Source organism: Triticum aestivum, chromosome 3B (genome assembly GCF_018294505.1).
Source record: "Triticum aestivum cultivar Chinese Spring chromosome 3B, IWGSC CS RefSeq v2.1, whole genome shotgun sequence".
Classification (NCBI taxonomy): domain Eukaryota; kingdom Viridiplantae; phylum Streptophyta; class Magnoliopsida; order Poales; family Poaceae; genus Triticum; species Triticum aestivum.
Window position 1 is genome coordinate 486,865,527 of NC_057801.1, and position 21,462 is coordinate 486,886,988.

General features: G+C 41.2%; 1 long non-coding RNA gene across 11 annotated transcripts; it reads left to right on the forward strand.

Moving 5' to 3' along the window:
• The first annotated feature begins 6 nt into the window (after window positions 1–6).
• On the forward strand, window positions 7–7,718 carry LOC123070517 (uncharacterized). Of its 11 annotated transcripts, XR_006433795.1 has the most exons (11): window positions 7–162; window positions 261–316; window positions 417–558; window positions 644–716; window positions 826–869; window positions 961–1,069; window positions 1,965–2,056; window positions 2,473–2,973; window positions 3,054–3,111; window positions 3,327–3,533; window positions 6,006–7,718. It is a non-coding gene; the product is annotated as an uncharacterized lncRNA (long non-coding RNA). The 11 variants fall into 11 exon arrangements; XR_006433789.1 differs by having other exon boundaries at window positions 826–2,056; window positions 6,006–6,338; window positions 6,425–7,718; XR_006433796.1 differs by having other exon boundaries at window positions 826–2,056; window positions 6,197–6,338; window positions 6,425–7,718.
• The last annotated feature ends 13,744 nt before the right edge of the window (window positions 7,719–21,462 follow it).

Consider the following 21,462-nt stretch of genomic DNA (forward strand, 5'->3'; position numbering starts at 1 on the left):
CGTGAGCCCTCATTGATGTGGTCTCTGTCAGAGGCGACGGGGGATGGATCCGCAGGCCGGGCAGCTGGAGGTGGAGGCCGCGGCGGGGCGACCACTGGTCCACGGACTGGGCGGAGGACGGGGAGGGGAGGGCGAGTCGCCCCCCACCACCACCACGCGCAGGTACTTCCCCTTCCCTCCTTCTTCCCTTGAACTATCTCTCCCCCGCCCTATTTCTGTGCTGGATGAACCCCTCTAATTCATCTCTTCCTATTTTTTAGGTTCGCGTTGGGGATTGATTCCTACCAGTGAAATTTGCAAGGGAGCCGACCTACAGGTTAGTCCTTTTACATGACATGCGAAATCTTTAGTGGGTTCCTGTTTCAATGCTGAAGAAGCATAACTTCTGAGCGGAAGGATAATATTATGTTTTCTAGTTTCATGTATAGCTCGAGCTCGAGGCGGAGACAAGGAAGGTCGGAAAATGAAGAGATGGGATGAAGGTGCTCGCACTGAATATATATAGTAGCTGGTGCACGAGCTTGCATTCAACCAGTCTAGACTCAACTCCTCATATCGGTACGATCCCCTTCCAGTCTGTTTGAAGTCTTCTCTTTCTCCCTTTCTCCGTTTGTTTGAGCAGGTTCTGCTTGGGTGGATGCAGGGTGCGGACTGAGAGTTGGATGCTCTGTGCCAGCATATGGATGTATTGCGACCACTGTTGCTTCGGCTGTGAGGTATAATGCTAATTGGGCTTGTGAATTTATCATGTCTTGGAACGGATTGCCTAATTTTTGGGGTTCTCGGTATATAATTTCTTTTACTCGTTTTTTATTCTTAATTCAGCGGTCCAGGATTGCAACCTGGTGTCATCCACTTCCTACTCACAGGTTACCGTAGTGTTATGTAAAACATACCCAAGCTCTCGTTCCTTAAAATTATCCATCTATTAACTGGATTATGAATAATTGCTCTTGCAAGTGAATTTTCATTACGTGAGTTGAGGAGGATGCGCGGTCTTCAGACTCGGAGATTTCTGGTTTTTTCATTTGATCATTTCTGCAGAGATTGTCCTTCTATGCATTATTTGGTAACCATCTACTACAGATCAGCTACTACCCTGCTGCTGCCCTTATGGTGAATGATTGATGGTGCATGTTTTCCTGTTAGTTTTTGTGTATGCCAAGTATGAATTTTATCATTTTGCATTTCTCCAGCCCTTTCATTCTCACTGTGATTCCGTGAGATGCATTGTCCATAGGCAATGCACTTTCTAATAAAATATGACGGTGACCTTGAAAAGACTAATTTATCTAGATACAAAAACCTGGTGTTTATGTTCCCTGCTTTTGCAAATACTCCCTCCGTCCGGAAATACTTGTCCTAGGAATGGTTGTATCCAAACTTATTTTAGTTATAGATACATCCATTTTATCCATTTTTAGGACAAGTATTTCCGGACGGAGGGAGTAGTAGTTTATGGTTGACACTTTAGTCTATATCTGTCATGCACCCATCTGGACTATAAATAGGACCCTCCACCACCACTTGCTAGCAAGTACTACATCATACAACAACAGACACCATGGATCTACTTCTGCTACTCATCTCGCTTCTTATGGTGAGTGCAAAAATCATTTTTTAATTGGATAGTTTCTTTCTGTGCGAAGGGGAGCCTTGGCGCAGTGGTAAAGCTGCTGCCTTGTGACCATGAGGTCACGGGTTCAAGTCCTGGAAACAGCCTCTTACAGAAATGTAGGGAAAGGCTGCGTACTATAGACCCAAAGTGGTCGGACCCTTCCCCGACCCTGCGCAAGCGGGAGCTACATGCACCGGGCTGCCCTTTTTTTATAGTTTCTTTCTGTGCAGCGCATCCGCATACAAAGTGCTTACGTCTGTAGTTAGTTCGTTAATTAGTTAGCTTGGGTGTTCATGTGTGTTTCCCACGAATAGCTTATCTATGTTGCTCGTTCTGATGCACGCAGGTCACTGCAGGATAGGGAATCTGGCTTGCGAGTTCTGCCGATGCGGCCATGACGGCGATGCCAAACTCTGAGGAGATACCAAAGGTGTACTGGTAGGTGGTCCTTCCTGAAATCCCAATGCCTCCACCTATCATCAACCTGCTATTATCCCAGCAAAATGGTCACAAATTCCACCTTGGTAACCTCATTTAAGTGATTTCGGTAATCGGTGGTACAACTTACCCTCTTTGATACCTACAAATTCTTCATAATGACTCTTAGTTTGCAATCCATTACGAAACATTAATGAAGATAATATATGTGAATCTTTTGTTCTAATGAATGGTAAAAATTAACTTAAATCATGGTGACTATTGCGTATACAATATTATTTTCATGATATATGTACCATAAAGGATAAATTAAATTTGTCTCTACCATGTGAACATTGAACTTACTAAGGCTAATTTGGTAAGAAACATAGTACTTGTATCATGTGGAAAATGATCCTTCTGTATTCCATTTTCAGGGATAATCTTGTTGTGCTTTGTTTCTGTATGATCTAAAACTACAAGGATCTTGTGGAGTTCAGATGTTCTGGAATGAGTACGAATCTTACTATATCTGAACTTGTGAAATTAGTCCGAGTCTGACAGTGTTGCAACCAAAACCAAAACCATAGGGATCTTGTGCAGTTCAGATGTTCTGGAATGAGTACGGATTTTACTACATTTGAACTTTGTGAGTCTGACAGCCTTGCAACCAAAACCAAAATTACAGGGATATTGTGACAGCCCTCCAACCAAAACTAAAACGAGAGGGATCTTTTGCAGTTCAATGCTACCTGTTGTTTGTTGGAATATCAGTTATCTTGTTTGTGCACAATAACCTGCTTATCATGAAAACGTAGAATATTTTAGGATGGGGCATCAAGTTGGTTGGCATTTGTTAAGATCTTCATGAGAAGCAGATCTTCTCAGCCGAACTTTTCTTGTGTGTGTGCGAGGAGCAGTTCTACTATCTCTTCATGGTTCGTCGTTTACATATTAGTTGGATGATATCTCTTTATTCTGTTGTTGTGACTGACCAGCTGCTTACTTATATGGATAGCTTGAACTGAAAGCAAGAGTAGAAGCCCATGAGATGAGCCACAAGGAAAATATGCATGGTATTTTTCAATTCTAATGTTTCAGTTCCATATTCTCCTACTTTACTGGATATCTAATGTATATACTGATTTCCTGCTACTATTTGAGTTATAACATGGTATTTTTCAATTCTAATGTTTCAGTTCCATATTCTCCTACTTGACTGGCTATGTGATGTATATACTGATTTCCTACTACTATTTGAGTTATAACACTTTTTATGTTTCTTTGGCAGAAAATGGCACAATCATGATTCAGTTTGGTCAGCAAGTACCTAATTACAAGTCATCAGCTAGCGATTCTCCCCAAGAAGTGTTCGGAATGAGCAAAGGAAGCTTTAATGAGAAGAATATTGATGTTGTACAATAGCCGGAAGATCACAAGAGATCGACCTTTTGGGTGGTCTAATACTTCCTATATGGGCACATCGAAAAGCCACTACGTAAGTAGTTCAGTCTTCTCTTTAAAAACTACTTTCTCTTACTACACAACCAGGCTCAATTCATATGTATGTAAATTTTACATCATACTTCTTCCCTTCCCAAAACAAGGGTATTATTTCTCTCCTTCCTGAATCAGTGTTTCAGACCTTTTTTGAATTGAGAATCTCACCTGCAGCACAACAATTGTTTGTAAATAAATGTAACATGAATTACTCTCCAAAATCCTTGAAACTTGAGCTTCGACGAATATGAAGGTCTTTGTGTTGGGCTGTTGGCATACACTCCTTTATTCCAAATGGTGCTGATATAAAAACACCATCAGGGATTCCATGTGTACCATGTATGTGTTGGGGAACATTGCAGAAAATTAAAATTTTTCCTACGGTTTCACCAAGATCCATCTATGAGTTCATCTAAGCAACGAGTTATGAGAGAGAGATTGCATCTACATACCACTTGTAGATCGTGTACGGAAGCGTTCGAGGGAACGGTGATGATGGAGTCGTACTCGTCGTGATTCAGATCACCGATGACCAAGTGCTGAACGGATAACACCTCTGCATTCAACACACGTACGGTACGGACGACGTCTCCTCCTTCTTGATCCAGCAAGGGGAAAAGAGAGGTTGAGGAAGAAGGCTCCAGTAGCAGCAAGACGGCGTGATGATGGTGGAGAGGCAGTACTCTGACAGGGCTTCGCCAAGCGCACAACAGAGGAGGAGAGGTGTTGGGGAGGGGAGGGGCTGCGCCTTGGATCAGGTGTTCAGCCCTCCCCTCTCCCCTCTATTTATAGGGGAAGGGGGAAGGGGGCCGGTCCCCTCTAGATGAGATCTAGAGGGGGGGCGGCGGCCAGGGAGGGGGCTTGCCCCCCAAGCAAAGGGGGTGCGCCCCCCTTAGGGTCCCCCCCCAACCCTAGGCGCATGGGCCCAAGGGGGGGGGGGGCGCCCAGCCCTCCAGGGGCTGGTGCCCTGCCCCATGCGGCCCATGTGGCCCACCAAGAGGGGTGGCCCCTCCCGGTGGACCCCCGGAACCCCTCCGATGGCCCCGGTACAATATCGATATGCCCCAAAACTTTTCGGTGTCCGCATGACAACTTCACATATATAAATCTTTACCTCCGGACCCTTCCGGAACTCCTCGTGACGTCCGGGATCTCATCCGGGACTCCGAACAACATTCGGTAATCACATACAAGTCTTCCTAATAACCCTAGCGTCACCGAACCTTAAGTGTGTAGACCCTACGGGTTCGGGAGACACGCAGACATGACCGAGACGGCTCTCAGGTCAATAACCAACAGCGGGATCTGGATACCCATGTTGGCTCCCACATGCTCCTCGATGATGTCATCGGATGAACCACGATGTCGAGGATTCAAGCAACCCCGTATACTATTCCCTTTGTCAATCGGTACGTTACATGCCCGAGACTCGATCGTCGGTATCCCAATACCTCGTTCAGTCTCGTTATCGGCAAGTCACTTTACTCGTACCGTAATGCATGATTCCGTGACCAAACACTTGGTCACTTTGAGCTCATTATGATGATGCATTACCGAATGGGCCTAGAGATACCTCTCCGTCATACGGAGTGACAAATCCCAGTCTCGATCCGTGTCAACCCAACAGACACTTTCAGAGATACCTGTAGTGCACTTTTATAGTCACCCAGTTACGTTGTGACGTTTGGTACACCCAAAGCACTCCTACGGTATCCGGGAGTTACACGATCTCATGGTCTAAGGAAGAGATACTTGACATTGGAATAGCTCTAGCAAAACGAACTACACGATCTTGTGCTATGCTTAGGATTGGGTCTTGTCCTTCACATCATTCTCCTAATGATGTGATCCCGTTGTCAACGACATCTAATGTCCATAGTCAGGAAACCATGACTATCTGTTGACCAACGAGCTAGTCAACTAGAGGCTTACTAGGGACGTATTGTGGTCTATGTATTCACACGTGTATTACGATTTTCGGATAATACAATTATATCATGAATAAAAGACAATTATCATGAACAAGGAAATATAATAATAATGCTTTTATTATTGCCTCTAGGGCATATTTCCAACAGTATGTCCATAAAAACAGCATCGATATATCAACATACTAATGTGCTGATCTAAAAACGTTTTTTTTCTAAGTGACGGTTTTGAGTCGCAAAAATACAGTGTATGTCCATAATGTGATGGCAACTGAGTAGCCATGTGTATAGGGAAGGCATCAGTCTATATCGAAAAACACCAGCGATTTTATCCTAATTGTTATTGAAATTCTTGTTTATTGCTTCATATTACCAATTGCACCTGCTTACAGATATCCTTAAGTTTATTACCTCCTGTCCTTAGAAGCATCAGTTTGTCCTTATTTTTTGTATGCTCCGTTTCATCTAAATTGCGTGCATCCATTTCCAACAGAACTAGGGGAGTTCGTATAAATTAGATATGCTCATTTTCTTCTCAACAGGTGTCTATTATGAGTACTGCAATTTAGACATGATTAAGAATGGTACTGGAGTTTGCCTATCTATCATGATTTTTTAGTTCTGCTTAGTTGATGGCCTCACGTAATGTGCCTCCATGGATGGAGCTTTCCGGGTCTGCCTTGTTGAATGTTCTACCATGGATGGAGCTTTTGCTGATACCCTTTCTAAATAGCTGATATTTATTGTACCTCATCTTCGCTCCTGGTTGGCGGGGAACCCCTCATGGTCGAGCCCCTAGCCCCCCACCTTAGCAGCTGCCTGGAGAGGAGGATAGCTCAAGGACAACTCCCAATGTGCCGAGGAGATGGGAACATGTGAGCTTCTTTGTTTCTTTCTTCCTTCTTTCCTCATTTTCCCAACCTACAATTTGTTTTCTAATTTCTCTACAAGTTTTTCACAGGGTATTTTAGGGTATAGCTTGATTTGGCACTATCGTGAAGTGGGGTAATTTTCCATATTGATGTGGTTGGTATGCACATCCCACTAAGAAGCAAGGCGCAATAAAAGCTCATTTTCCATTTTGCAAAGGTTCCTTTTAGTAACTGATGCGTCCATGTTGATGCAGCTACAACTATGGTAATGCAGGTTATACTGCAGGGTCCATGATGCCTTTCTAAGTAATTTTACCACAGATATTGTAGGTGTTGTGTCGCTTAGCAAACTTTACTCCAGTATATGCAACTTTCAGAGTTCTAATTCGTCTGTGTTATAACAGATTTGGTTTGATCAATTCAAATTTCTTATTCAGGCATGTATACACAAATTGCAGGGTGTATTAGCGGTTAGGAAACTTGCTTTTAGTATGCATTATTTTCAAGCTTCAAGGCGTATTATTATTCATTTTTATGTTAGTTGTCTGTACTTGGCTTACATTTTTGTTTTCAAATAGTTCTGCCTCTCAATTTGATATTTCTATTTGCTTTTGCTTAGTAATATGATGTATTGTTTTCTTGCTCTAGGCCTACTTGTGTTCAAGGTTCAGTTGATTGTGTTTCTTAATTGTGTTTTTTAATGACATCAACATGTGGCACTAATTCCATTCTGCATTGTACTGTGATTTTTCCAAGGAACACCATTATGGCAATTTTTTGCTCCATTTTAAGTTTCGCTTGGATCACTGGCCTACTTGTTCTCACCTCATCATCATGGCCTTTCTTAAGGGTGTTCAGGCATTTTGTCCTTCTGTAATTAGTGGCATTAAATTAGTGGTCTTCTATTCGTGTTGCGAACCCCAATATGGCATCTCACCATTCCCCATGTTAACTGTGGATTTATTTAATGATAATAGGATATCAATTGCCTTTTCTTTAGGATAAGCCGACGCCTAATAAGGATCAGGAGAACAACAGATATGCTAAGAGACAACCTTTTGGGGTTAAGGATATAAACAACAACAGGGCTTATGAGGCCGAAGAGAGCTCGCGTGGCGTCTTTTGGTTCTTGAAGACCTGCACGTTGCTGGTGGAGTAGAGCAAAATAATTTGGAGGCTTTAAAGCTACTACACTTCATGTAGTTAGGATCAATTCTCTGTTTCAGTTTGAAATATTCCCCATTTCCTCCTATTTGATTGATTCATCTGATGGACATTTTGTCAGGCAAATAAACAAAAGGCATAAGTATTGTTACGAGTGAAGCCATCCATACTCCCATATGGAATTCAATAAATAGAGAAATGTTATTGTTCTTCTACTAATTGTTTGCTTGGCCAAATGTACTGTAAATGATTTATTATTGTTCAAGGTATAGAGAAATGTTATTGTTCTTCATTGTAGTGGATGATATCTATCCCAATTATTGAGGTGATGAAAGTACTACTCAGGAGTTTTGTCTTTGACTGAATGAAGCTGTCAAGGAAGAAGGAATAGGTGTTGAGGAAGAAGGGATAAATAAATCGCTTGATTCATGGGCCGAACTAGCTGCCATACAACTGCTTGGAAATATACATGTGTCTAAGAGACACATGAATACTTTTTTTCAAACACACAAAAACAAAGTTGATAGAAACACTACTCTTTTGAAATGTGTTTTTTAATACATATTTCATAATAGGCGTATCTACACCTAGGAGCCAAAACTCTCTCTCCTTAACTAGTTTTCTACATGGTGTTTAGTATACATATATTCTTAGGTTTCTTATCTTTTCCCCTCTTTTTTTGCAGGAAAAAATATGCATGGTCAGGTTTCTCATCATGATAACAATGTTTCCAAACTTGCTAAAAAAATACAACCATGCCAACTTTGCTCTCTCATCATAGTGCCCATATTTTCAAACTGAACATATTCATATTATGCAAAGTTTCCCTTTCCCCAGACTATTATTTAACAACATAACAAACATGTTTAAAAAATAGCATGATTTAGTTGAAGGTTCTTGCAGCATGAAACTATTTTCATCGACAACATGTCTTCAGCAAGTCTCTGCGCCATTCGGCGCAACGGGTCAAAAGTTGTAGAAAAAACTGAATGACAAGCTAGGAAGGAAATTTGGATTCCCGGCCCCTTCAATCTTGCTGATTCCCCTCGAACCCATGAAATTTCCTAGGTGATGGTTCGATTTATGAATGGCATGGATGATGACATAAGACAAACATTCTCAATTTTTTACCAGGGCATGGCGAGGCCACACATTTCCTTGAAATATCTGCCCATTCCTTGTAAAAGGCATGAGAAATTACTAAATAGCACAACCATGGTTTTCCAGACCATTCTCGTGCACCTTTTCCAATTGTTTGAATTTGAATTATGTGCATTAATGCCTAGAAAATGCACATAATCCCCTAAATATTGTAAATGAACCCGTGAAAGTGCCAAATTTGAACACGATGATTAGCAGGGTTTATATTCATCGTAGAAAAAAAAACTCATGGAGAAAGGACAAAGGAAATTTGGATTCCCATTCAATCTCTATTGCACATGATTCATCTCCATCGCCACTGCGAACCATGTGTGTTCACTCACACATGCAAAAGGAAAAAGGAAACCCTCGCCTCCTTCGTCCCACCCACTCGCCGCGGACTCCTCCGCAACTCTGCACCTCATCAACTTCTATCGCGGCGTCCACCCTAAGCTCAACGGCGCTGTTGTCAGTGGGCGGAGGTCGCGCTCCAAACGACACGGGATTTTGCCCCTACCGCTTTCTGCCGCCTATCTGCACCAACATTTGAGACTCTGGTCGATTGGGGTTTTCCGCGGAATTGGCCCAGGGATTTTTCTCATGGAGAAGGTAATCAACTTAGCAAAAAATTCACTCATCTCTTATCGCAGTCCGTCCATCGCTGTTAATCAACCGGTGGAAATTATCATGGAATCATTTTTGTTCTAGCTGATTCGTGGGTGTTCATTCATGTGTCCACTATGCGAGCACAAATCGGGCAAGTGTGGTCGCGGCCAGTCGGAAATGAAGTTCTATCTCACCATTCCAGATGACTTCAGGGAGCGCTCGCTATGTTCAATCTCAACCTACCACGGTCGGCATGTCCTAAATATGTGAACATATACCGTCTGTTGCTACATTATCTATATATTTGCATCAAATCTTTGTTACATGATCTATTTTTAATTATATATTTTTGTACTTTGCTTTCATCTATATATTGATCTGTTCTATCAGTTACTCCCACATTTGCATCTTGCTATGTTATTTAAATATATCTAATTTATGATCTTAATTTTCATTTCAAGTAGTACATCCCTTGCTTTGCAAGAACAGGAGTAGAAGGAAATCTTGGGCTTTACTTTGTTGATGACTCCTAGGATGTCATATTGACAACGCAACATGGACATACAATGACGGTTAGCGTAAAACTTGATAAAGATGGTCACTCCTATTTTAATGCGGACCTTTGGAGAAAAATGTCTAAGTGTTATGAATTGAAAGCTGGCAATAAAATTCTAGTGCGTCCACCACAGCTTGGTCTAACTAACATGGATGTTTACTTCCCCAACATCATCAGCCAATCAAAGTCTGATTGAGGTTAGTGTCCTTTCAACTTTCTCCATGCTGTCATATTACTTAGCAAAATTGGGGTATTTATTCTGACTAATTGATCACTATTTAAGAAACCAATTGTGATTTTATTTTCTAACTCCGTTCCTAGGCAATAACATATTCTATTTACCAAATTATGCACATTATATATTCTTCTGCCATGTTCGGAATAAATAATACCTTTCCACCTTTTAAGCAGGATATGTTGAATGCATAGTGAACGATCTGTATGTTACTAAGCGTACCAAATTTCACTGGAAGGACTTGAAGCATGTCATAAACTTTGTTGATAATCTGACAAAGATAGCACAGCGTATGAATGCAGGATTTTGGATGGAATTAATTATACCTATGGTGCACACATTGAACAAGACCAATTGTGTGCACAAAACGCTGGTAAAAAGTCTTATTTTAATGTTGATGCTCATAAAATATATATATCTTCAACGATATGTTACAATTGGTTTTTATTCTACATTCAACAGAAATTGCCCACTGTAGCAGTTCCTGGTTCGATTTCCCGGCGTGGTCGAATTACACTTGTGCCTGCTAATAACGCCAAAGTGATTGCAAGGTACTGCATTTCCCACAGAAATGGAACAATTGAAATTAACAAGTTCTCGCTTGTCGTGGCAATGCATCCATATTGAAAAATTGGAGACACTGTTCTCCTCATGCTCTATCAAGGCACAAGAGGGCTCTTCCTTTTCATTGACGAGATGCCGAGTCGCCGTGATCAAGCTGCTTCCAGTGGATAGTTGTGGTTGTTGGCCGTCAGCCTCTTAAAATGCGCTAGCTGTTACCGATACGTCTCCAACGTATCTACTTTTCCTAATGCTTTTCCTTTTGTTTTGGACTCTAATTTGCATGATTTGAATGAAACTAACCCCGGACTAACGTTGTTTTCAGCAGAACTACCATGCTGTTGTTTTTTTACAGAAATAGAAGTTCTCGGAATGGAACGAAACTTTGCGAGGATTTTTATACAATAAAAGAGAATTTCTGGAGCCAGGATGGACCTGAGGGGGCACCTGGGTGGGCACAACCCACCAAGGTGTGCCAGCCCCCCAAGCGCGCCCAGGTGGGTGCTGCCCACCTGGTGGCCCCGCTGACCCTCAAACCGACGCTATAAAATCCCATATTTCCAACAAAAAATCAGGGAGAAAGAATCATCGCGTTTCACGAGATGGAGCCGCCGCCAAGCCCTGTTCTTTCTCAGGAGGGCAGATCTAGAGTCCGTTTGGGGCTTCGGAGAGGGGGATCTTCAATCTTCATCATCACCAACACATCTCCATCGCCAATTCCATGATGCTCCCCACCGGGAGTGAGTAATTCCTTTGTAGGATCGCTGGTCGGTGAGGAGTTGGATGAGATTCATCATGTAATCGAGTTAATTTTGTTAGGGCCTGATCCCTAGTATCCACTATGTTCTGAGATTGATGTCGCTATGACTTTGCCATGCTTAATGCTTGTCACTTTGGGCCCGGGTGCCATGATTTCAGATCTGAACCGTTTATGTTATCACCATTATATCCATGGTCTAGATCTGATCTTGCAAGTTATAGTCACCTACTACGTGTTATGACCCGGCAACCCCGGAGTGACAGAAGTCGGCGGTGATGACCGTAGTTTGAGGAGTCCATGTATTCACCATGTGCTAATGCTTTGTTCCGGTTCTCTATTAAAAGGAGGCCTTAATATCCCTTAGTTTCCAATAGGACTCCGCTTCCACGGGAGGGTAGGACAAAAGATGCCATGCAAGTTCTTTCCATAAGCACGTATGACTATTTACGAAATACATGCCTACATTATATTTATGAACTGGAGCTAGTGCCGTACCGCCCTAGGTTATAACTATCTCATGATGAATATCATCCAACGAGTCACCGATCCAATGCCTACGAATTTATCATATATTGTTCTTGCTAAGTTACTACTGCTATCGTTATTGCTACAATATCACTGCTATCACTGTTACTGTTACCGTTACTACTGCTGCTATCATCAAAACTATCATACTACTGTGCTAGTAATCACTTTGCTGCAGATAATTAATCTCCAGATGTGGTTGAATTGACAACTCAACTGCTAATACCTTCAAATATTCTTTGGCTCCCCTTGTGTCAAATCTATAAATTTGGGTTGAATACTCTACCCTCAAAAACTGTTGCGATCCCCTATACTTGTGGGTTATCAAGACCTTTTTCTGGCTCCGTTGCCGGGAAGCATAGCTATATTTGTTGAATCACTTGGGATTATTATCATATTACCACTATGAAGACTCCGAAGGACACTAAGACTACGATTTTCCCCTCAAAGACAAGGGGAGGTAAGGAACTGCCATCCAGTTCTGCTTTAGATTCACCTTTTGTTATAAGTAAACTTGCAACTCCACAACATGCTATTAATTCTGATATGTCACAAGTTATTGATGATGCTACTTCTGCTATGAATGCTACTCATGATGATGCTAGTACCTTGCTTGATGATGTGCCACTAGGTGAATTTCTTGATGAACAAATTGCTAGAGTAAGACAACATGATATTGTTGAATCTGATGATGAACTTGAACTTGAAACTATTGAAACACCTACTAGAACTAGTCCTCCTAGATATGAATTACAAAAGGTACCGAAAGGTTATACTATGAGTGAAGAGGCAACTAGAGACATTCTTGCTTGTAAGGATAGAGATGATCTAGAGAAATTACTATGCAAGTATAAAGAAAGATCTTTGAATGCTAAAATGAAATGTGATCCTGAGTTTGGTACTTCACCTATTGTTATTGCTGATAAGTACTATGAATTCTCTGTCGACCCAGAGTTAATCACTTTGGTTGAATCTGATCCTTTCCATGGTTATGAAACTAAAACCGTTGTAGCACATCTTACTAAATCGAATGACATAGCTACCCTTTTTGCTCATGATGAGAGATTCGCTATTATTATATTGTCAAGTTATTTCCATTCTCGTTAAAGGGTGATGCTAAAGCTTGGTACAATACTCTTGCTCCTGGTTGTGTGCGTAGTCCCCAGGATATGATCTATTACTTCTCTGAAAAATATTTCCCTGCTCATAAGAAAGAAGCTGCCTTGCAGGAAATATTTAACTTTGTGCAAATTCAAGAGAGTCTCCCACAAGCTTGGGGGAGGCTTCTCCAATTGCTTAATGCTTTGCCTGATCATCCTCATAAGAAAAATGAAATACTTGATATCTTCTATAATGGACTAACCGATGCTTTTAGGGACTTCCTAGATAGTTGTGCTTGTTGTGTTTTCAAGGAATGAACTATTGAGCAAGCTGAGGAATTATTGAATAACATATTGAAAAATTATGATAATTGGACTCCTCCCGAAACACCTATTAAACCCACTCCGAAGAAGAGGGGTACCTTATATCTCAGTCCTGAAGATATGCAAGAGGCAAAGAAATCTATGAAAGAAAAAGGTATTAAGGCTGAGGATGTTAAAAATTTACCACCTATCGAAGAAATACATGGGCTTGAAGCACCACCACCACCTAAGGTGGTAGAGGTAAAATCTTTAATGAAATTCAATGATAGTGATGATCCTCATAATAAACATCCTAGTCAATGCATTTATGAGTTTGATAATTACATTAGAAAGCAAGATCACTTCAATGCAACTGTTATGAAACAATTGAAATACAACTATGATATGATTGCTCGCTTAAGTGACTTTTTATTTAGAATATCAAATGATGTTAGAGGTGTAGGAAAACATGCCTCTATGGTTCAAACTCAATTAGAACAAGTTGCTAAATCTCCAAAGAGAGTTACTTGATGAAATGAACAACATAAGTGACTTTGCTGTTATAGTATCAACTAGAGGAGCTAAAATGACTCAGGAACCACTTTATCCTGAGGGACACCCAAAGAGAATTGAACAAGATTCTCAAAGGAACAACACCACTACACCTAGTTCTTCTAAAAATAAAAGGAAAAATAAAAATGATAAGACTTTGCCTGCCTGTAGTGAACCTGAAATAGAAAAACCTCCTGATAATGATAATGAAGTTTCTATCTCTGATGCTGAAACTCAATCTAGTAATGAACACTCACCTTCTGATAATGAAAAATATAATGATGAGGTTCATGAAGACACTCAACCTAATGATAAAGAACCAGATAATGATGTTGAGATAGAACCAACTGTTGATCTTGATAACCCACAACCTAAGAATAAAAGATATGATAAAAGAGACTTTGTTGCTAGAAATCATGGAAAGGAAAGAGAACCATGGGTTCAAAAGCCTATGCCCTTTCCACCTAAGTCAACTAAAAAGAAAGATGATAAAGAATTTGAACGCTTTGTTGAAATGATTAGGCCTGTCTTTTTGCGCACACGCTTGACTGATATCTTGAAAATGCCTCCTTATGCAAAGTACATGGAATACATCATCACTAATAAGAAAAAAAATACCTGAAGCTTAAATCTCCACTATGCTTGCTAACTACACTTCCAAAGAAGGAGTACCTAAAAAACTCGGAGATCCGGGAATACCAACTATGCCTTGCTCCATTAAAAGAAATTATGTGAAAACTGTTTTATGTGATTTGGGAGCCGGTGTTAGTGTTATGCCTTTATCTTTATATAAAAGACTTGATTTGAATAAACTCACACCTACTGAAATATCTTTTGCAAATGGCTGACAAATCAACTGGCATACCCATCGGTATTTGTGAGGATGTTGCCCATTTTGTTGCTAATGTTACAATTTTGACTGACTTTGTTATACTTGAGATGCCCGAGGATGAAAACATGTCGATTATCCTTGGTAGACCCTTCTTGAATACCATATGGGCTGTTATTGATTGCAATAAAAGCAAGATCACTTTTCATATCAATGGTAATGAGCATATGGTGCACTTTCCGAAGAAACGATTCCAAGTGAATGGTATTAATGTTATTGAAAAATCTCCGACAATCACTATTGGAAATTTTCAACTACCTCTACCTATTGTCAAAAAGAAATATGAAATTATTATTGTTGGGGACATTCATATCCCCATTGAGGTAACTTAGTGATTACAAAAGTTCTACGGTTTCATGCTAATCGAAAGCAGTTGTTAATAAGACTTGATCAACCTTATTAATGGATCATTTTTTAGAGGTATGAAGTTGATGAATTTAGTAAGCACTACCTTCTGTCCCTACCTTTTATTTTCTGTTTTTGTTAGTTAAATAAAATAAAATGTCATGCCTTGTCTGTTTTCTATTTTTTTGTGCAATAAAAAATGGCCCAAAAATAAAAGTTCTCATAATGCTCTGAAAACCTGAAATGATTTTTTTCTAAATATTTATGAATTTCTGGTGCAAATAACACCTGAGGGAGGTGCACCAAGTGTGCACAACCCACCTGGCGCGCCAGCACCCCCAGGCGCCCCTGGTGGGTGCTGCCCACCTGGTGGCCCCCTCACTTACTTCTTCCTCCCACACCACTCCATTCGCCCAGAAAGAAATCACCAACACACACTCTCTCGTGTTCTTGCTCCTGAGACCGCGGATTTTGATCTCTTTGCTCGAAGCTCCATTTCTGAAACTGTTTCGGAGATTTGTTGCTTGGTATGTGACTCCTCCATGTGTCCAATTAGTTTTTGTTTTAGTGGTTTATATTTAGAATAATTAGCTACTCTTGGTGCTGCTGTAGATGAGCTTGCATGTTGAATTCTTAGAGTTCTAAGTAGTTTGAATGCTTGCTATGGACTCTATACATCCCTATGAGTAGTTGCTATCAATCTTGTGAAATTTTGTTGAGAAAAATATTGTGGACTAAAAATTTCATAATTTTGTTCATAGGAAAAAGATGAATATCTTCAGGAAGTTTGCTTCCAAGAAGAACTCCAAGGGGGCTATTGGGCAGTCTTCTGACAATGATCTTCATACCCCGAGGTTGGCGGAACTACGGCCGTGTGAGTGGCTGGAGAATGATTTCATGGAAGAGTCCAGAATCCTCCAAGAGTTCAACCAATATGCTGCTAATGCCGGCCTCACGAAATTCATTGCAGCTGAATGCGAACGGAACAGATATAGAATCATGCCCGAGGACATTGTCGCTTACCAGAACAACCTGGCGGCAGCACAGGCGGAGCCCCAGTAGTGGGACCCTATGGTGCCTACTCCCCAACACTGGAACATCGGACCTCACAGCTTCTACGACTGGTGATTACCAAGATAGGCTAAAAGCCTAAGCTTGGGGGAGTACGTATCTCCACCGACATTACATTCATGATCATACATTTCATTCTAGTTGTCGGTGTCCACACTTTTTCATTGTATTATCCATGTTAAATTTATTTTCTTGCTTTCTTCTTGTGTGTTTGAAAAACTTTGAGAAAATCCAAAAATATGTTTCTTGCTTCTTTTTTATTTTTCTTCCTAGTTTGAATTGCTGTAGTACTAAAAAGAAAACCCAAAAATATTTCCTTGTTCTTCTTTTACTTGTTGGGAGCTTTCCCGTGTAAATAGTTTTTCTCATTTTTTGCTTTTCCCTTTTTCGTTTGCTTGCTTTCAAAAAACCAAAAACTCCAAATATTTCAGCGTGTTTCTCTGAATTTCTTTTCTTTTATCAAGTCATACCAAGGAGAAGACCAGGATGAAAGTGTTGAGGGGCTCTCATTTGCATTATTGTTGATCTAACAAAGAGACCATATTACCTTGTCTTCTCCTCTTGAATAAAATGTTTGCAGGTTCCAGCTTAGTCCACGGCACTCTTGCACTATTATTATCTCAAATCGTTCGGTGGTGCAAGTGAAAGGCAATAATGATGATATTAGATGAACTGGCCATGGCAGAGAGAAACGGATATGAACTCGACTTGTTCTATTTTTGTAAATATGTTTAACCTAGTATCCATGCTTCAGCCTATTATGATCGAACATGTTTGCAATGACAATTAGAGATTATAGTTTCTCATGCCATGCATAAGTAGCTAGGAGTGAATAATGATTTATCTTGGATATCAACATTGCGTTAAAATGATTGTGATGTAGTATGATGATATGGTATCCTCCTCTGAATGTTCGAGTGGATTGACTTGGCACATGTTCATGCATGTACTTGAATCAAAACCAACATAGCCTCTATGATATTTATGTTCATGGTGCATAATGCATGTTCATGACTGTTGTTGCTCTCTAGCTGGCCGCTTCTCAACCTATTTGCTAGCCTTTGCCTGTACTAAGTGGGAACTCTGCTTGTACATCCAAAAGCCTAAAACCCAAGTTATTCCAGATGAGTCCACCATACCTACGTATATGCGGTATTACCATGCCGTCCTAAGTAAAGTTGCATGTGCCACCTCTAAAACTTCAAATAAATATCATTTTTGTGTGCCTGGATCGTTCATGGAACGGAAGGAGGTGGTCGATATCTTCCACGCTAAGCGGGTTATTCTCAGTCGAGTGTTTATTCACTCGCCATCGCAGGAGAAAAAGGGCAGTAATAGGGATGCCCAGTCCCAAACTGCAAAAAGAAAAGAGCTTACAAATAATCAAACAAAAACTCCCAATGGAGTCATAACCTTTACCTTTCCGCTTGGGAACCGCCACTAGCGTGCTTAGCATGGAAGATGTTGATAACTGATGGTCGTGAAGTGAATAAGAAGGGTGCATGTCTAAAAATAGAATTTACCTCTGTTTTAAAAACTTGAGCTCTGGCACCTCTGCAAATCACTGCTTCCCTCTGCGAAGGGACTATCTATTTACTTTTATGTTGTGTCATCACCTTCTCAAATAAGCGCTAGAACTTGAGAGCACTGTTGCCATGCTGATGCATTGTGTATAGCTAATGTTGGATGCATCATGACTGGATCTTTTCTACCATGAATATAATGTTTAGTCGCTACTTGAACTTTGGGGGTGCTCTGCATTTATGTTTTGCTCTCAGAAAGGGCTAACGAGATACCACTATTGTCATATTATATCATGATCATTTTGGCAATGTGTTGCTATTTGAGATATCTTATTATTGTTCTCTAGTTGTTTATGTCATTGATATGAGTTAATATAATCTTTAAGAGTTATTGTCGACTGATGTTTGCTAGAGCTATGCCGGTATTTCCCCAAAGAGGAAGGGATGATGCAGTATAGCGAAGGTAGGTATTTCCCTCAGTAATGAGACCAAGGTTATCGAACTAGTAGGAGAACCTCCTCACACAACGTAAACAGCACCTGCACAAAAATAACAAATACTTGCAACCCAACGTGTTAAAGGGGTTGTCAATCCCTTTTGAGTATGACACCTTAAGTAGGCAAATAATGTGAGGTAAAAAGCGGTAGATAAGATAAATAGATCACGGAACAAATAAATTGCAGCAAGGTATTTTTGTATTTTTGGTTTAATAGATCACGGAGAAAATAGATCGCAAAGGCAAATATGATGAAAAGAGACCCGGGGGCCATAGGTTTTACTAGTAGCTTCTCTCGAGAAAAAATAACAAACGGTGGGAAAACAATTATTGTTGGGCAATTGATAGAACTTCAAATAATAATGACGATATCCAGGCAATGATCATTATATATGCATCACATCCAAGATTAGTAGACCGACTCCTGCCTGCATCTACTACTATTACTCCACACATCGACCACTATCCAGCATGCATCTAGTGTATTAAGTTCATGAGAAAATGGAGTAATGCATTAAGAATGATGACATGATGTAGATGAGATCCGTTTATCTATTGCAGTAGATATAGATCTCATCTTGTTATCATTAGTAGCAATAATGCACACGTGTCGGTTCCCCTTCTGTCACTGGGATCAAGCACCGTAAGATCGAACCCACTACAAAGCACCTCTTCCCATTGCAAGATAAATAGATCAAGTTGGCCAAACAAAACCCAAATATTGGAGAAGAAATACGAGGGTATGAGCAATCATGCATATAAGAGATCAAAGAAGACTCAAATATCTTTCATGGATAAAAACATAGATCTGATCATAAACTCAAAGTTCATCGGATCCCAACAAACACACCACCAAAAGACTTACATCATATGGATCTCCAAGAGACCATTGTATTAATAAACAAGAGAGAGAGAGAGGGGAAGCCATCTAGATACTAACTATGGACCCGTAGGTCTACAAAGAACTACTCACACATCATAGGAGAGGCACCAATGGAAGTGGTGAACCCCTCCATGACGGTGTCTATATTGGATCCGGTGGTTCTGGACTCTACGGCGGATGGATCAATATTTCGTTGACTCCCCTAGGGTTTCTGGAATATTGTGGTATGTATAGAGCAAAGAGGCGGTTCGGGGGGCACCCGAGGTGGGCACAACCCCCCAGGGCGCGCCTGGGCCCCCTGGCGTGCCTTGGTGGGTGCTGCTCCCCTCGAGCAGCCCCTCGGGTGCTTCCTTGGCCCATTGGCTTTCTTCTGGCCCAAAAAATTCCTCCAGGAGTTGCGTTGCATTTGGACTCCATTTGATATTGATTTCCTGCGATGTAAAAAACATGCAGAAAATAGCAATTGGCATTGGGCAGTATGTCAATAGGTTAGTACCAAAAAATGACATAAAATGACTATAAAATGATTGTAAAACATCCAAGAATGATAATATAACAACATGGAACAGTAAAAAATTATAGATACGTTGGAGACGTATTAGCATCCCCAAGCTTAATTTCTGCTCGTCCTTGAGTAGGTAAATGATAAAAATAGAATTTTTGATGTGGAATGCTGCCTAACATGTTCATCACATTCTTTTCTTTTTAGTATGGACATGTGTACTTTTATATGATTCAAAGCAATAGTCTATTTTTGACATGAAGACTTTACACTACAAAAAAATACACTTCCGTGATGATACGTGTTTGTCACAGTAGGTCGCGTTTTTTGTCATGCATGTACATCCATGACAAATTTATGACAGAATCAAGATAGTCATACCTGTGCTGTCGTAGAAGTGTTCCATGACATTACCAAAATTATCATCACGGAATTGTCCACTTCCATGACGATAAATCCCGCGTCACAGAACTGCTTTCGTCAAGGGTGACCGACACATGGCATCCACCGTAACGGAATGCCGTTAAGCTATCGGGTCGGGTTTTGGATCCGATAACCCGTTAACAGCCCCGACCAATGGGGATTTTCCACGTGTAAAATCATCATTGGCTGGAGGAAACATGTGTTGGCTCACCGTTGGGACAAATGTCATCCGCTCATTGGACCGAAGGCGCCTATGATACGGCGACACGTGGCACGGCCCAACAAAGGCCCATTCTTGTGAAAAGGCCGACCCGTTTGACTTGGTCAAAAGGTGGCGGCCCGGCCCACGGAAAGCCTGTTAACGGCCTGTTCGCATATAGCCCATTTATAGCCCACTAACCCAGGGCCCGTTACGCCCTATCCGAATTAGGCCCAGTAGCGTCATCTGGGCCGTCCAATATGATTCAGCCCGTTTTAACTTCCGGACCGTGTGTGGCCCATGACTTCTTTCGGCCCATATGAGGACCTTTCTAACTCTTGGCCCATTAACGGCCCGTGGTGAAACTGACCCGTAATGAACAGTGTATCACTTTATACCCATTAACGGCCTGTTATTCCATTGGGCCGTTTCCAGCCCAAGTTATCTTTCGGCCTTCTCAGGGCCCATTGATTCTTGGGCTCATTTGCAGCATTCGGTTACATACGGCCCGTTACTGTCATTTTCTGCTTGTGGGTCAAATTCAGCCCGTCGTTACAGTCGGCCCATTTGCGGTCCGTTAATACGTTGGGCCGTTTTCATGTCAAAAAAACCCGTTGGGCTGTTTTCATAGAGTTATCAAATACGGCCTATTAACGGCCCGTTATGGTCCACGAATAGTACGGCCCATGATTGGCGAAATGATGATACGCCCCGTAGAAGGCCCATGGATCCTACGGCCCGTATGAGGTCCATGGATAGTACGGCCCATAGAAGGCCCATGGACCCTACGGCCCGTAGAAGTCCCATTGATCCCTAAGGCCCGTATAGAAGGCCCATTGATCCCTAAGGCCCGTATAGAAGGCCGGTGGATCCTACGGCCCGTATAGAAGGCCAATGCTCCTACGGCCGAACAAAGGCCCATGGATCATACGGCCTGCAGGAGGCCCATGGTTACAACAGTCCGTGTGTTGCCATGATTATTTTGGCCTAGTTACCAAAAATAGGCTATTGTGGCCACTAGAAAAACACAGAAAAAGAACTGTAGTGACTACAAGCAAACAACTAAACAAGACAATAAGGAAATAAATAAGCAAGCAATTAAGGCTAGCCTATTACCGCTATTACACATATTACATCCACTGGGCATCAAAGTTCGCCACCAGTGCAAATATAGGGAACAAAGCAGCATATTACATACACTTGGTCGTCAAAATTGGCCACCAGTGCAAATAAACGTGGCAGCAAAACAAGAGAATAACTGAAACAACTTCAGAAGAGCTCAAGAAACGTTATC